Here is a 15,939-nt window from a genome sequence, read left to right on the forward strand (position 1 = left end):
GTGTGTGTGTGTGTGTGTATGTGAGAGAGAGAGAGAGAGAGAGAGAGAGAGAGAGAGAGAGAGAGAGAGAGAGAGAGTCCTATCTAACCCAGAATGTGGATTCCCACAGGACCTACCCTCTTACTCTTATTTACTGGACAACACCTTCTTAGCATCACTCTGGTGCATCTGCCCAGAGCCGAGTACACAGACAGTGCTCAGGAGACAGGAATGTATCATCTTCACCAGTCAGCAAACACCAAAGGAAATCTACACAATCTTAATTTTCATGATGAACAAGTATATTATAAAAAAATTACAAAGATGATGTGAAAGAAGCTAGGATACGGCAACACTTAAGTCTAATTTTCAAAATCTTTTTCAGAATTCTGAGAAAAGTAATGGGGAATCTCTATCTTCTGGTCAGTAGGTAAACAATAGCAGGCAAAAATAAAGGACATCAGAGACTTGTCCCTTAGTAAGTGATGGTAAATCAAAAGAAACAGAAGCAGGTGCTCACAGCAGGCTTTAACAGCAGACAAGAACTTGCTGCATAACACGTGTAGAAGTCAACACACATTTCCCCACGTCTGGACCTCAGCTCCTCCACGGAGACAAGCTTTACTAACGTCATGGTCTCAAAGAAGAAAGCTCCTTTTCCTTTGCCCTTAGCTGCTAATGATTCAAAAGGCACAAAAAAGGGGCTGGAGAGATGGTTCAGTGGTTAGGAGTGCTGGCTGTTCTTCAGAGAACCCAGGTTCAATTCCCATCGAGTACATGGCAGCTCACAACTGTCTTTAACTCCAGCTCCAGGGGATCTAACACCCTCTCACAGACATGCATGCAAGCAAAACACCAATGCACACAAAATAAATAAATAAAATAAAAATACTTTTAGAATGCACAAAAGGATTAACTCATTTAAAATAGCTTTGACCGAAGGAAAGAAAGAGGGAGGGAGGGAGGGAGGGAGGGAGGGAAGAAATCCTACTAAAGAACACAAAATTGACCTTTCCAGATATATTTTTCATATAATGTTATCCAATTAACTGTTAGTATACAGCCTGGAGATAGTTAAATTACAAGGCTTCCATAAAACCCTCCACCAGGTTTTGAAGAGTTAGGGAAAGATGCTATGCTCCTGTCCACAGTCCTATTCTGCAATATCTAACCTCTGCTTCTTTGCTCTTTCCCTGACTTCAGCATCTTCCCAACCTAAGAATACTCTGGGAACCACAAGGTAGTAGAATAGTCTGGGGCTAGAGCTCCTTCCCTCTTCCTTCCCCAAGTTCCTAAATAAAGTCAAGGCCACAGGCAATTTTCTCCAACACCAAATCTCCCTATGGAGACAGCCAAAGGGGGTGGGTATCATTTATGGACTATGTAAACTTATTAAACAAACACAATTACATGTACATAGTCACAGCATATTTTTCATCTCAGGCTTTTTGTTTTGTTTTGTTTATGTTTATGTTTTTGTTTTTGAGACAGGGTTTCTCTGTGTAGCCCTGGCTGTACTGGAACTCGCTTTGTAAACCAGGTTGCCCTCAAACTCACAGAGATCCACCTCCCTCTGCTTCCCATGTGTTAGGATTAAAGGCGTGCGCCACCATGCCTGGCACATCTTAGGCTTCTTGGCCAAAGCTAAGTTACCGACTGAGCTATCTCTATAGCCCTAATTATTAACATCTTAATTCTGACGACATTAATAGAAGCCACTCTAGCCCCACACATTCCCTTACAACCTTCATGTGTTCCAAAAGAGACACTCCACCAAAATTTGACCTAACGATAACTGTAAAAAAAGTAGTTGAAGTAAAATTCAGTCAGAAATATAATTGAATTTGGGATTATCTACTTCAAAAACTTCATGATATTATGCTTCAGAACTCCAAGAGGAAATTAAACTTCATGTTAAACATACAAATTTAAGTAGATAAAATTACTAATATTTGACTGTTCATACAGTTACCTTAATAGTTAACTCTTTTTTTCTTTCCTTTTTTCTTTTTTTTTTTTTGATTTTTCAAGACAGGGTTTCTCTGTGGCTTTTGGTTCCTGTCCTAAACCAGGCTGGCCTCGAACTCACAGAGATCCTCCTGCCTCTGCCTCCCAAGTGCTGGATTAAAGGCGTGCGCCACCACCGCCCGGCTTAATAGTTAACTCTTACTTGGGGTTAGGGCAAATCACTGAGGCCCAAACAATGTTTTGTTAGGGCTTTAGGCTGCAGAACTAGTATGACTTTGAAGCTTTTAAAACAATCATCTGTAGCTTTTGAAACATCCTGCCTTCAATTTTGTTTGTTCATTTGTTTGTTTGTTAAGACAGAGTTTTTCTGTGTAGCCCTGGCTGTCCTGGAACTCACTTTGTAGTTCAGGCTAGACTAGAACTCAAGAGATTCACCTGCCTCTCTGCCTCTGCCTCCTGTGTGCTGGGATTAAAGATGTGTAACCAACCAACAACCTAGGCCTCCTCAATTAAAAAAAAAAAAAAAGGAGGGGTGGGAGAAAGGAAGCAAGCAAGTTGGGCAGTGGTGGGGCATGCCTTTAATCCCAGAGGCAGAGGCAGGTGAATCTCTGAGTTAGTAGCTAGCCTGGTCTACAGGACAGCCAGGCCTACACAGAGAAACCCTGTCTCAAAAAACAACAAAAATAATTCTGGTAATCCCACAGTGGGTAGGCTGAGGCAGGACTGTGAATTCTGGAACAGGCCAGTGCGAGCTACATAGTTAGACCTTATCTCAAAAAAAAAAAAAAAGTTGAGAAGCGGGACGTGGGAGGAGACATGGCTAAAAGTACATGTACACATGTATGTATGAATGTGTGCTGGCCAGGTGGTGGTGGCGCACGCCTTTAATCCCAGCACTCGGGAGGCAGAGGCAGGCAGATCTCTGTGAGTTCGAGGCCAGCCTGATCTACAAGAGCTAGTTCCAGAACAGGCTCTAAAGCTACACAGAGAAACCCTGTCTCGAAAACCTAAACAAACAAACAAACAAATAAATAAATAAATAAAAAAGAATGTGTGCTGGAGGTGGGAGACATGGTTAAAAATACTTGTACACATGTATGTAGGAATGTGTGTACCAGATTTTCTTCTTTAGGTCAAAATTTCCTGGTCTTCAGCAGCATTTAGTAAGTAAACAGAGGTTGGTGTGTGTGTGTGTGAATATTCATCTCTAATGAGGATATCAAGACCTTGATGACAAAAGCAGAATCTGATAGCTATTGAAGTGAGTCTGGCCACAGGAGCACACAAGGATCAAAAGTCACCAGGATCAATTCCCAGGAGTTTCCCCACTGCGATGATATCACCTATCCATTTCTGATACAACTTCCAAGGACTGTGCTCTGACTCCCTGCAGGAAATTAGTCTTGAGTGTACTTTATGTATATTTCAATATACTTTTTATTGCAGGATGTTTCTTTGTAAATTTTACTTTTATAGGGACATCTCCAATTTTTAAATTAAAATAAGAGTTCACTAACTCAATAGATACCCTTATTTTTTTTTAATCTGACCATTTAATCACTAATCATGACTAATTGTTACTAAATGCTTACTGTGGTAAGACCCACAAGGAAAACAAAAATAAGGGACTACTTGTCTGTTTTTAAGGCACTTACCGTGCTTAGAAGAGGTATACCAATGGCACAAATAAGCCAAAGGATGAGAACATATAAATACTACATGACAAGTACCAACAACACAGTACAGATCAGCAGTGCTACAGTCGGTCGCATCCTACTGGGAGACAAAACAAGAAAGATGCTGTGAAAGACTGAACCCAGATCTTAACGGCTGGTAGGGGCTCTTTAGCAGTGGAAAGAGGAAGTAAACTTAAAGATTAAGTGGCAGCATGAACTAGATCCACATCTAGACACATCTGAGAAAGCGATTTTGAGAACACTGCAAACACTGTATTATCTGTTGACAATAGTAAGACTACTTACATTAAGATTTATACAATATACATAAACATGTTTATGAATATACAATATGTAGGAAAAAATTATAAACTCTAAAATGAAATGATCAGGCCCACAGTCTCTTCTTGAAAAGAGGAAGGGGGATGGATGTAGGTTAGACTTCAGCTATATTTGTAAAATATTTTAAAGAGTGTAAGACATCTAAAACAAATATGATAAAATAGTAATATTCTTTAGATTTGAGTTGTGGACTCAAAATTATGTTAGGGCTTTTTCCCTAAAATTTCCTAAATGTTTAAAATAGCTCCTCATGAAAAACTGAAAAGCAGCCAGGCAGTGGTGGTACACGTCTTTAATCCCAGCACACAGGAGGCAGAAGCAGGTGGATCTCTAAATTCCAGAACAGCCTGGTCTATATAGTGAATTCCAGGAAAGCCAGGGCTATAAAGAGAAACCAAGTCTCAAAATAAAATAAAAAAAAAAATTGAAAAGGATGGGTAGGCAGCTGGCAAACTCCGGGAATCATGGGAATCATGGGTTGGGAAATAGAGCTCAGCAGCAAAGCACACGCCTAACATGCAAAGGTGACCCTGGGGCTGAGGCCTCGCACAATAGAGGAAAGCCAGAAATAAGGGCCATTAATGCAATAGTAACACTCAGAAGCAGGATAGTTCCTCTAAACTTTTAAGGCAGTAGTTTTCTTTCTTTTTTTTTTGGTTTTTCGAGACAGGGTTTCTCTGTAGCTTTGGTGCTCGTCCTGGAACTATCTCTGTAGACCAGGCTGGTCTCGAACTCACAGAGATCCGCCTGCCTCTGCCTCCCGAGTGCTGGGATTAAAGGCGTGCGCCACCACCGCCCGGCAAGGCAGTAGTTTTCAACCATCCTAATGCTGTAACTCTTTAATACAGTTCTTCCTCTATAATACACCACCATGTGATGGTGACCCCCAACAAACCATAAAATTTTGTTGCTACTTGATAATTGTAATTTTGCTACTGATATGAATTGTAATGTAAACATCTGATATGTAGGATATCTGATCAACCCCTGTGAAAAGGTCCTTCAACAACCCCCAAAGGGGTTGCGACCTACATGTTGAGAACTGCTGTTTCGAGAGAACACGTGATCGGTTTCATTTTAGGCTGGAGTCATAAATACTTCACACAGTACACACAAGAAGCGTCTAGAACAGGGCGGAGTAGGGTTGACAAACTGGTTAAGAATGAAGTTTTTATATTGCCATCCCAAATCAGATAGCTGAGGGGAGTGAGAACCACCTTCCCAAATAACTTAAATGCCGGTGGAGCAAAGTCATCTCCCCCAAAACAAAGCCAAGGAAACTTCCAGCTACAGAGGAATCCAGACAAGGACTGGCAGTGAGTAGTTCTTCTGTACCTCCTTTCTCCCCTCCCCTAACACTCATAAACAAAAACAAAATGTACCCTTGCCCACTTGAGAAAGAATCAAGAATTGGCAGATCTGCTGAAGTGGACAGCTTCCAAACCAAAGCCCTTTTCTGGGGAAGATGTTGACACAGCTCAGAAAACAGAAGAAAATCGCAAGTCAGTCAAGATCTGAGGAAGGCCATCAGAAGGTACCCATCCTTCCACACCCCTGAGAGTCTTTACTTCCTCAAGGGAATCAGGAAACTGAAAACGTTCCCTATCTGATCCTGTTTTTCCCCAGCAAAAAATGACACACAAACTCCCATTAAAACCAATCTCCTTCCACAATTAAAAGATACCCTAATAATACCTTCTAGGCACCTAATTGACCCAGTCAAAAGTCCCTCCTAAGTGGTACTTTCAAAACAGGATTTTCTCAATCAAATCTTGGGAAATATCATTGTTCCCTTTGGTTAAAAATGACAGTGGGATGGGGGTAATAATAAGCCCTTCTGTCTTGTAGCGCAACACAAGGAGGGAGAATGAAACAGGACAGCAGAGAGAACAAAGTGTGGTGACCTCACATTTATTAATCACCTGCCAAAGGTCAGCCACAAGATTGAATCCTAGACTGAACTACTAAAACTACCCTGAGGATTCTGATTAAATCCTCAGGTATTCAATTTGAAAATTAATAAAATATAGTAATCCCTCCAATTCTCTAGCTCCATAAATTCCATCAACAAAAATGCTCTGATTAAACAGAAAGTACCAAAAGGCCCTTTGCCTTGTTCATTTCAAATACACTTTAGACACCACTGAAATAACCTTTCTTGGATTTGAAACTTATCACCATATGCTTATAATCCTTATTATCGCCTCCATTTACTGCACTACCAGTTAAGGCACGCCAGTGGTAGAGCACATACCTAGCACGAAACTGAGTTCAATTCTCAGCACCACAAAATAAACATAAGTCAGGCATGGAGATTCACAACTGTACTTAGGAACTCTTATGAGGCTGGCAAAGAAACAGCTATAAGTTCAAGACCAGCCTGAGTTACGTAGTTAAATTCCAGGCCTGCCTAGGTTACAGCATGAAACTTCATCTCAATAAATAATGGACATACTGACAGGAGATAAAGCTCCACATGATCCAGCCTTGCCCAATTTTGTCTGCCATCCATAATTTCTTAGGCACTACATAAATCTGTTTCATTCCTTTACTTTTTTATTCAAGCTATAGCCTTGGTGTACAGTGTGCTACTCTCAGCCTCCTGTAGGCTGCATGCTTAGCTCAACCTTCCTTTCCAATGTCATCCTCTGGGAGGCCAATTGTTTGTCCTGTGGTTGCAGACCCATGGCAGAAATGACGTGTGGGCCTCCGTTCTCTACCCCATAACTTTATTACAGCTTTTACCACACTTCATCTATATATTTACTATCTCTCAATTAGACCTGTTGTTCTCCACCTTCCTAATGCTGTGACCCTTTACTACAGTTCATGTTGTGGCGACCTCCATCAAAATATTGTTTTGTTGCTACTTCATAACTTTTTGCTTTTGCATAACATTAATTTTGCTACTGTTATGAATAGTACTATAAATATCTATTTATGCAACCCCAAAAGGGGTCGTGATCCACCAGGTTGAGAACCACTAAATTAGACCCTTATGCTTCTTATGAGCAGAGACTTTTCCTGACCCATTCCCACCTCTCCAGCACCTAGGACAGAAGTTTGTAAGATGGGAGACTCCAATAGACACTGGGTGGGGCAAAGACTAGAAAACAGAACCAAATAAACAGGAAAGGAGAAAGAAGCAGCAACTGGGATGGCTCGAAAGGAAGAAATGCTAACACTCGGGCTTCCTGCCAGTACCCACCATGCTGCTTTCTCTGAACCCGTCCTCACACAACTACAGCTATTGTATATTTGTGATAACCCTGTTATCCACTGCCCCACCCCAACTCTGGCAACCAAATCAGCTTTCGCCGAACATGTGCCATTTGAAATCAAGTATACCCCAAATTGAACTCATCATGTTTTCCTTAAAAATAAGGAAATATGAGGCTGCAGAGATGGTTATGCATTTAAAAGCACTTGCTGCTCTTCTCGGAGGAGCAGGGTTGCGGACCCAGCACCCACATTAGGTAGCTCACAACCAACTGTAACTATGGTTTAGGGAATCTGGCACCCTGACCTGGCCAAGAGAGGAATTTCCACGGTACATATACATACATGCAGGACCTGCCATATACATCACATACATACAAAAAATTTTAAAAAGTAAAAATAAAGAAATCTTCTTAATGACTTTATCTCAGGCAGTGTCTCCTATAGCCCAGGCCTGACAAGTCCTATCTGACTCCTCGTCCTCCTGGGTCTCCCTCACCCAGTTCTCAACTTGTCTTTCACTATCTCATTTCTACTCTCTTCTGTATTCAACCTTCAAAATTACTCTCAGGCCTCATCACTTCAGACTCCAGATATCAATCTCTAGTCCCTTTATTTTTTTTTAAATATTTATTTATTTATTTATTATGTATACAATATTCTGTCTGTGTGTATGTCTGCAGGCCAGAAGAGGGCACCAGACCTCATTACAGATGGTTGTGAACCACCATGTGGTTGCCGGGAATTGAACTCAGGACCTTTGGAAGAGCAGGCAATGCTCTTAACCACTGAGCCATCTCTCCAGCCCCCTCTCTATTCCCTTTAAACCAATAAGCCAACTTCTGTCTTACTGTCATATCACAATTTTAATTAAAAAAAAACTTCATAGGTTCCCTTTTCCCTATTTTCTATCTTTTAACACATAAATTTATTAGCCTAGCTTTTAAGACTCCCTTTTCCTGTAAACACAGCCCCAAATAATGCTCATTTTATTACTACTCAGGGCAATCTAATCAACGTTCCTAGAATATTTTGAATACTATTTTGTTTCTAGGATTTTGTTTGGTCCCTTTGATTTCTTGTTTTTTGTTGCTGTTGTTCTGTCTTGGTTTTTGTTTGGTTTTTAGTTTTTTGAGGCAGGGTTTCTCTATGTAGCTGTCTTAGAACTCACAGAGATCTGCCTGCTTCTGCCTCCCAAGGGCTAGGATTAAAGGCGTGTGCCACCTCCATTTGTGTGTGTGTGTGTGTGTGTGTGTGCGCGCGCGCGCGCGCGCGCGCATGTGTATGATTTGCTATGCTGCTACAAATGATCTGAAACCCACAATCTTTGGTCTTCAGCCTCTCATGTGCTAGGATTTGGGATTACAGGTGTGTGTCACTATACCTGGCTCCCCTAATGTGCTTTTATAAAGTATCTGAAATACTATAATTCCTGTGTGTACCTTCCATAGTTACCAGAGTACTGTTCTCCTAAAGTGTCTATGGCATAAGACCTGGGCCATGCAATTCATAATATACTTTCAATTTAAAAGTGTGTCTCGCATGTAAATACAGGCTCAAAAAATATCCAAACATTTCTCTGACTTCCAGCCGAACTCGAAACTCAAGAACACGAAGCTGCATGTTGCCCTGGTCCTTCATTCAAGCACTCAGCACAGAACTGAATAAAAACAAGTTTAACCAACTCCTTTCACTTCAAACTATTTCTCAGAAGAAATAAAGGAATAAGATATCACTAAACAACACAGTTGAACTTAATCCCAACCTAGCTAGAGATGATAAAATTCTTGTCTTTGCTGCCTCTGGTTTCCAACTCAGAAGTACAACCACCTGACTCGAGGTCAGCAATATCCTGTGCTCATGACATCACAAACGCATAGTTTTGTAATGCCTACAAGAAGGTGGCGGCTGGTAGGGATGAAGGCGGCAAGTCCACTAAAGAACAGCTGTGTGCTTCTGTTACATGGAGACCTTTCTTTCATACACACCCTTTTTTTAATTAGCCATATTACTGGAGAATTTTCCTTTAAGATAGCTGGAGAAGATTTTTCAGTGCCCAAGACCTTCAAGAAAGCTACCTTAGTCTTTAACAATGCAGTGGGTTCTCCAGACAGGATGAAAGAAGATCCAGTCTAGCTGGAACACAGACATCATCAACCAACTGTTCTTATGCATGAGGGAGAAAGCCTGACAGGCCACATTCACCTTCAGCTTTTTAAATTAGCCTACATTAAGATACTTAGTACAGTCTAGTTTTAATTACCTATAAATGAACTTTCAATTTTGTGGATTTCTAAAACCAAATATTTAAGCCAAAATTGTACAAACTGTACAATTGTACTTCTACAATTGTAAAATTCTTACAGACTTTTCCTTGCTATCAGATAATATAGGTTTAGAAATGTAAATTCAACATCAGTATAACCCCCAAAAGAGTAAGCCTGGCTTTAAAAATAATTTTTTTTGGCAGGGTGGGGGTTACGAGGCAGGGTTTCTTCGATAGTCGAGGCTATCCTAGAACTAGCTCTGTAGACCAGGCTGGCCTGAAACAGAAATTCACCTGCCTCTGTCTTCCAAGCGCTGGAATTAAAGGCATGTGCCACCACCAGCAAGCAAAATAATGCATTTTTAAAATAATAAATTTGTTCAAAAAGCATTGCATTCTTATGCCAGTACCCTCAACATTAGCAGAGCTAAATGCCTTGGAAATATGATGTCATCCTTACCACAAGCTTTGGAGCAGAACCCCGCCATAGTCTTGCGATTTCTCCACAGGCTGGTGCACTATGAGACAGGGACAAGCAGAGCTCAGACAGCAAGGTACACAAATACAAAAACTTCTATATGGAATCTTTCATCTACTGGCTATATATCTTTGGACCAGAATGGTACAGAAAAGAAGCAGAAGAGTCACAATGTACCGGCGCCTGCCTGACTCCTTGTCCCTGAGTTCCTGGACCAAAGGGCTCAATATTTCTATTAAATCCATCCTTTGTTCGAGGACCTACAATGACTCTATTGACCCTTCTATCCACATCCAACAGTTTGGCCTCTCAGTCCCTTCCACCCTCTTACTCCCCATGACTTGACCAGCCCACACTCCCCAGTCACTCTCACACATAACTTAGTCATTCATACAGACCATCACTGCACACTGTATATGCTATACTTTATTTGGAAAATGATTTTGTTGGGTTTTTGATACTGGGTTTCATGTGTCCCAGGCTGGGTCTGAATTCACTACACATCTAAGGAAGGGTGCCCAGAAACCTCTGATCCTCCTGCCTCAACCTCCCAAGTACAGGGATTACATAGATGCACCACCACAACTGATCTATGCAGGGCTGACAACAGCCCCCAGCCCCTCAGAAAATCTTTTTCTTTTATTCCTAACACAGAAAAGATTTTTTATTGACTTTAATGTGCACACTTATATAGGTAATGATCTGGGCAAGGTCATGTCATAAATAAGAACCAGAGTCCATAGTTTTATATGACTAATCCATAATCTCCCAAGTCCATTTCACAACATACTGATTCAGAAAGCTCTGTCTAATCTCACTAATTCCTTCTTACTTCAAGTTTTCTCCAGCCCATCCACATGCCAGCATAACTGTTTAGACAGTTTCTGACATTTTAAAGTGTTTAAACACTAAAGCCTCTTCCCATGTATGTCACCATCCTCCTTCGCCTTGCTCTGTGTTCCATATATTACCTCCTGACCCTCACCTCCCACTCCGAGGGAAAAGACACCTGTTTCACATCTATCTCCCCAAAGGCTGCCACTGGAGCTTGCAGGTTGCTTCATCCATAGGGGTGCTCAAATATTATTCAGCATGGAATGTTTAAATCCTCTCTTCTATTATCTTAAAAAGCCAAGTGAATTGAGCAGTTCATGATAAAACTGCCCTACACAGAATTTTATTTGTCTGAATCTATCAGACACTACTAAGATTCCAGTCACCATTCCACATAGGAAACATCACTGAGATCACATTTCCAAGGACTGATTTTTCCCTTGGGTGGGATAAGTGTTTGTGCTAAGGAGGACACGGACATACACTTTCTCTTTCTCTCTCTCTCTCTCTCTCTCTCTCTCTCTCTCTCTCTCTCTCTCTCTCTCCAATAGTCTCAGTCAGTACTGTTAGAATACTTGAGGCATCTGGGAGTCCAGAAACACATGCAATACAATGCTCCCATAACAATGTGAACATTCATTTGTGATACTAAATTGTCCCACCATAGCTCACTTGGCTGCTACACAATGCACCTCACACTGTACCTCAAATTTCTAAAAATGCCTTCTGAGAACTAAGAATAGTGGAGGATCTATTGGGCTGCTTGCTTTACACTCATTTCTAGGTTTCCACAAACTCTTCACTCCCCACCCTGTGGAATAATATATACAGTTCAACAAAAGGAAGTCAGCTATAAACAAAAATCACCCATATGTCATAACTACTATTGGCACCAGTCAATTCACAAGGATTAAAACATCTATTACCAGTCAAGACTCCAAGTGGATATATGTGATTCTTATTAATCCAATTTTAGACTCCAATTGAGATATTTTTCCACTAATGGGTAGGAAAGGAAAAGAGAGATAAAGCAATGATTATGCCAAGGAAGTTTTCAGACTAGTGATATAACTCCACCACAGAGCACCTAACACGGTGCATGCTGGTCATCTGTCTTTATACAGCACACCAGAACCCACTGCTGCCACCCTGCCTTATACAGCGCACAGGCCTGTTTTCTTTGGCAAAGTTTTACTCTTTTCTCCTCCACAGATATCGTCCCTGGTACTAAAGGAAAGGAATAAGACAAATCAGACCACCAAAAATAAACAAACAAATCAGTAGTAGTTTGGAAACAAACTTCCATCTTTACCTCCTATTTGAATGTGTAATACAGCAGACATCTATTCGATTCTAAATTATTCACGGTAATGGATGACTGGCCAAAAGGTGCTGATAATCCAAAGTGAGAGGGAAAAATCGAAAAAGAATCTATTTTGGTTTTGGAATATATGTTTTTCAGCATATTTGCCTTCTCAATTATTCGTAGCATGAGCTAATATTTGTGTTCATGTTCAGTCTCTAAGTACACAGAAACTGGCCTGTTAGGAAGGCGTTCTGAAGATGCCAGCTCACTAGTGAAGTTAGAACAGACTGCTATTCAGCTCTGCACACGAGGAACAGCCAATTTCTTTTATCTTGCAGTTCTGCTCAGTCTTCAAAATATCAATAGACTAGTACAGCAGGTTAGTAAGCGGAAAAGACCTGCCTGAAAACAATGAGGGCAAAGAACATAATTAATTCCTCATTGTTTACCTAGAGCGTGTTCATTTGTTGGCTATGCACGGCCAGCATTTAACTACAAGTCTGGTTCTCCATCCCTTCAGGAACACAATCTCATTTATTAAGAAACATTTTCTAAAATTAAAATAAAAATAAGTTATTCTTTTGGATTCATCTCACCACTACTACTTCTTATTTTGCTTTTCCACCTCTGAAACAGGTTTTGAGACACAAAGGGATCCTGCCTTCTGAAAGACCTCCTAAGTATATAGTAGGAAAAGCCAAAGACGGACAAATTATCAGCTTCTAGTTTCCTAAATAAAACATCTTCTGTAGTACTCACAAAAGATAAGGAAAGAAAATGCCAAAGTCGAGTTAGCTTTGCAGTCATGAAAATTCCCTTAGAAATTTGTGTGTGTGTGTGTGTGTGTGTGTGTGTGTGTGTGTGTGTGTTTGGTAGGGGATAACCTCTTAGATCAAATTTCATCCGTCCACTTCTTTCAATTTCCCCATTTTTACATGTGCCTTACGCTCAGAAAAGATACCTAGGTTAGATAGACACTCTATCACCAGGGAGGAGAGACAGACTCTGAGGGCTGGTTCTTGTGAGCCGACAGGCTAAAAATACGCCGGCCCAGTAAACAAATCCCATTCCATCTCGACAGGAGCCACACCGTTAACCTAGTAATTATGAGAAGAGTGAGATCACGCAGCCCCCGGCTTACTCATCATCAGCTTCGAAAGTTTCCATCGGCTCAGAGCAACTTTTCTTTTTTTCTAAAGTCCATAAGCCTGCCCTAGAATTTCTACACCTACACTTACAGTCTCCCCTCTCTCTCTCCTCTCTCTCTCTCTGTCTCTCTCTCTCTCTCTGTCTCTCTCTCTCTCTGTCTCTCTCTCTCTCTCTCCTTCCCTCTCTTCTTCCCCCCCTCCCCTCACCCTTCCTCCATCACTGGTCGCACCTCCCTTTGGCTATCGAGAAGCAGCACAAACTTGTCTTTTCATTTTACTTTTATAATGACTTCAAAAGAACTTTATCCCACTGGCTTGAGGGGGGCCGTCGGCGGCATCTTGACCCCCCTAAAACTCCGCCATCCCTCCCCAAAAGCCTAGCGGACAAGAGGGGACCATCCAAACTGCCCAGCACAGCTCGGGAGAGGACAGGAACCGCCGGGCAGGGCTGGGAGCGCGGGACGCAGGTGAAAAGACTGGCGTGAAGAGGGAAGGTGGGGACCAAGCAGGGAACGGCGAGGCGAGGCGAAGAGCGGGTGCTCCAGGGAGATGGCTTCAGGTAAAGTCTGGTCAGAGAGAGGGAGCAGTGGAGCTCCGAGGCGCAGAGTTTGGGACGCTTGAGAGGCGGGAGGGGCGGGGGAGGACGGGGAGGGTTGTCAGGGCTGGGGGCTCCGTTACCCTCGCGACTCTCAGGGCAAGGCTCTAGGCCAGGGCGGAGCGCGGGGCCCGGCCGCCTCTCCTCATTCCTCGGCAGTGACCCCGGGGTCCGAGCGGCCCCTCCCCCGACGACGATGGAGGCGGAGGCGGACACTGCGACCGCGACTGTTGCTCTCCACAGGAACTGGAGCCGGAGCCAAGCCGGGAATGGCCGAGGCTGGCCTCTCCCCAGTGGCTTTCCGCCGGCTCCACACCGGGTCGCCTCTCCGACTCCAGCGGCTGGTTCAGGATCGGTGGCCTTCGGCCGTCCGGCCGGAAACAAGAGCCCGTTTCCGGCCGGAGCGGGTTGGCGGTGGCACCCTAGCCGCCCCCGGGCCTCCTCCCGCCCGGCGCGGCCGGCCCCGCCCCATCCCGCCCCGCCCCGCAGCAGCCCCGCCCTCAGGGCCGTTCTGGGACCGCGGCCAGTTTGGCGCTTGCCCGGCGCGTGACCCCGCGCGTTCTTGGCTCGCGTGCCCGAGCCCCCGGGCTGAAGCAGTTTTGAGCCGGGAGCTGGGAGCCCGGCGAGGACTCTTAACGACTTTGGGGTCGCCTCAGTTGGCGCCGGCCCTTTGGAAAGAAATAGAAACGGGAGTAGTTCTCGAAAGGTGAGAAGGATGAAAATATTTGAGAAGAGGGCTGAAATTCTAGTTACTCCAAGCAGTCCTTCTGGACTGACCAGAGGAAAATAAACAGCGCTTCTTACAAACCAGCCCCGCCCAGTTATGCTTTCCCCTTGTTTCTTCACTTGAGCGTACCCTTTGCTGTACAGTATTTACTTGCATAACAATGACTCCCTAATGACACCTTGGCCTAGCGCTGTCGGTAAAAGTTATGTAGTACTTTTGATGGTTAATGTGTTTTTACAACATTACAGCATAATTCGACGCCAGAATTTATTGAAGCCCTACTATGTAAAGGCACTGCACTCCGTAATACTGGAAATAGAAAAGTCAAAGAACACCAATTCCAAGCATCAACGGTCTTACAATTTAGTATTAATAAAATGCATTAACGTACTTTTAGGCAAGGCAAGACAAACATGTGCCATGTAGGTTACAGTGAGCTGTTCCCAGAGAGGGCATAGACGAGCCGTCTCAACCTTCCATATCTGTAAAAGAATATGGACTGCTTCCACAAGAACCAATTGATTGCAAACACAAAATGGGGCCAAGCCTCTGCTACACGCTAACCTAAAGAATCCTAGATTTTAGTTCAGACACTTAACATCGTGTTGCCCAGTGTACATATTCAAAGCAGGGTTTATTGTCAAAATTATGTTCTTTGGGCTTATGTGACAGTACACCACCCTACAGTCAGCTTTTCGTTTTCCTTACTCCCCTCCTTTCTAAAAGGGAGGGAGGGATGGAGCACGGAGTCCTCCAGACGAGCAAACTGACACCTGAAACATGAAACCTGCTGGACAGCTCTGTCTCTTGAAAGATCCCCTTAAGTGTAGAGTTGAAGGTTTAGGGCTGGATCTAGAGCCATGCGTACCTACCTCAGCCAAGCAGAGCAAGGGGCCTTGCATGGAACATACCAGAACTTACAACGCAACTTAACAAGCAGAGACGTTAGGGCCAGAGCTTCAAAGATTCAGGGACTGCAGACTGTGGCTAAGGCTTAGTGACAAATTTGAAAAGAACAGGATGAGATCTGGTCACTTCTGTTGATTCTAATTGAATTCCGTAGATCCTACCAGCTAAGTCTGAGGCGGGAAGGCAGAACTGTGCAAAACTGAAGGCTGTTTTCACCAAGGAATCCAGGACCCACTGGTGCTCCTCTCAACGATGTCTGTTCTGCTCACCACTCTCACCAACTCTCTGGGACCAGGTCTGGAGCCCAAAGGTTCTCTCCACCTTGAGCAGACTTTTTCTTTTGGCAGGGACCACAAAAAGGGGTCCTGATTCAAAAGCTGAGCCAAGTTGCTGGTCAGCGTCGAGCAAGTGACCACACACTGTAGGCCTGCCTGAAAATTGAGGGATCAGGAAGTGGTGGGGTTGCTGTTGCTTTGTTTCTTACCCTGACTG

The 15,939-nt window shown here is 43.2% G+C and overlaps 1 protein-coding gene across 2 annotated transcripts in view; it reads right to left on the reverse strand.

The window, feature by feature from the left end:
• Nucleotides 1-14,205, reverse strand: part of Otud7b (OTU deubiquitinase 7B) — a 64,754-nt gene extending 50,549 nt beyond the window's left edge. Inside the window, exon 1 of one of the 2 annotated variants that reach the window (XM_005356948.3) lies at nucleotides 13,895-14,205. The gene's annotated coding sequence lies outside the window, so the exon portion shown is untranslated. Of the gene's footprint in view, nucleotides 1-9,910; nucleotides 9,965-13,894 lie in introns of those variants that run through there. The other variant, XM_013349856.2, reaches the window with a different exon arrangement.
• Between the last annotated feature and the right edge of the window lie 1,734 nt (nucleotides 14,206-15,939).

Source organism: Microtus ochrogaster, chromosome 21, assembly GCF_000317375.1.
Source record: "Microtus ochrogaster isolate Prairie Vole_2 chromosome 21, MicOch1.0, whole genome shotgun sequence".
Classification (NCBI taxonomy): domain Eukaryota; kingdom Metazoa; phylum Chordata; class Mammalia; order Rodentia; family Cricetidae; genus Microtus; species Microtus ochrogaster.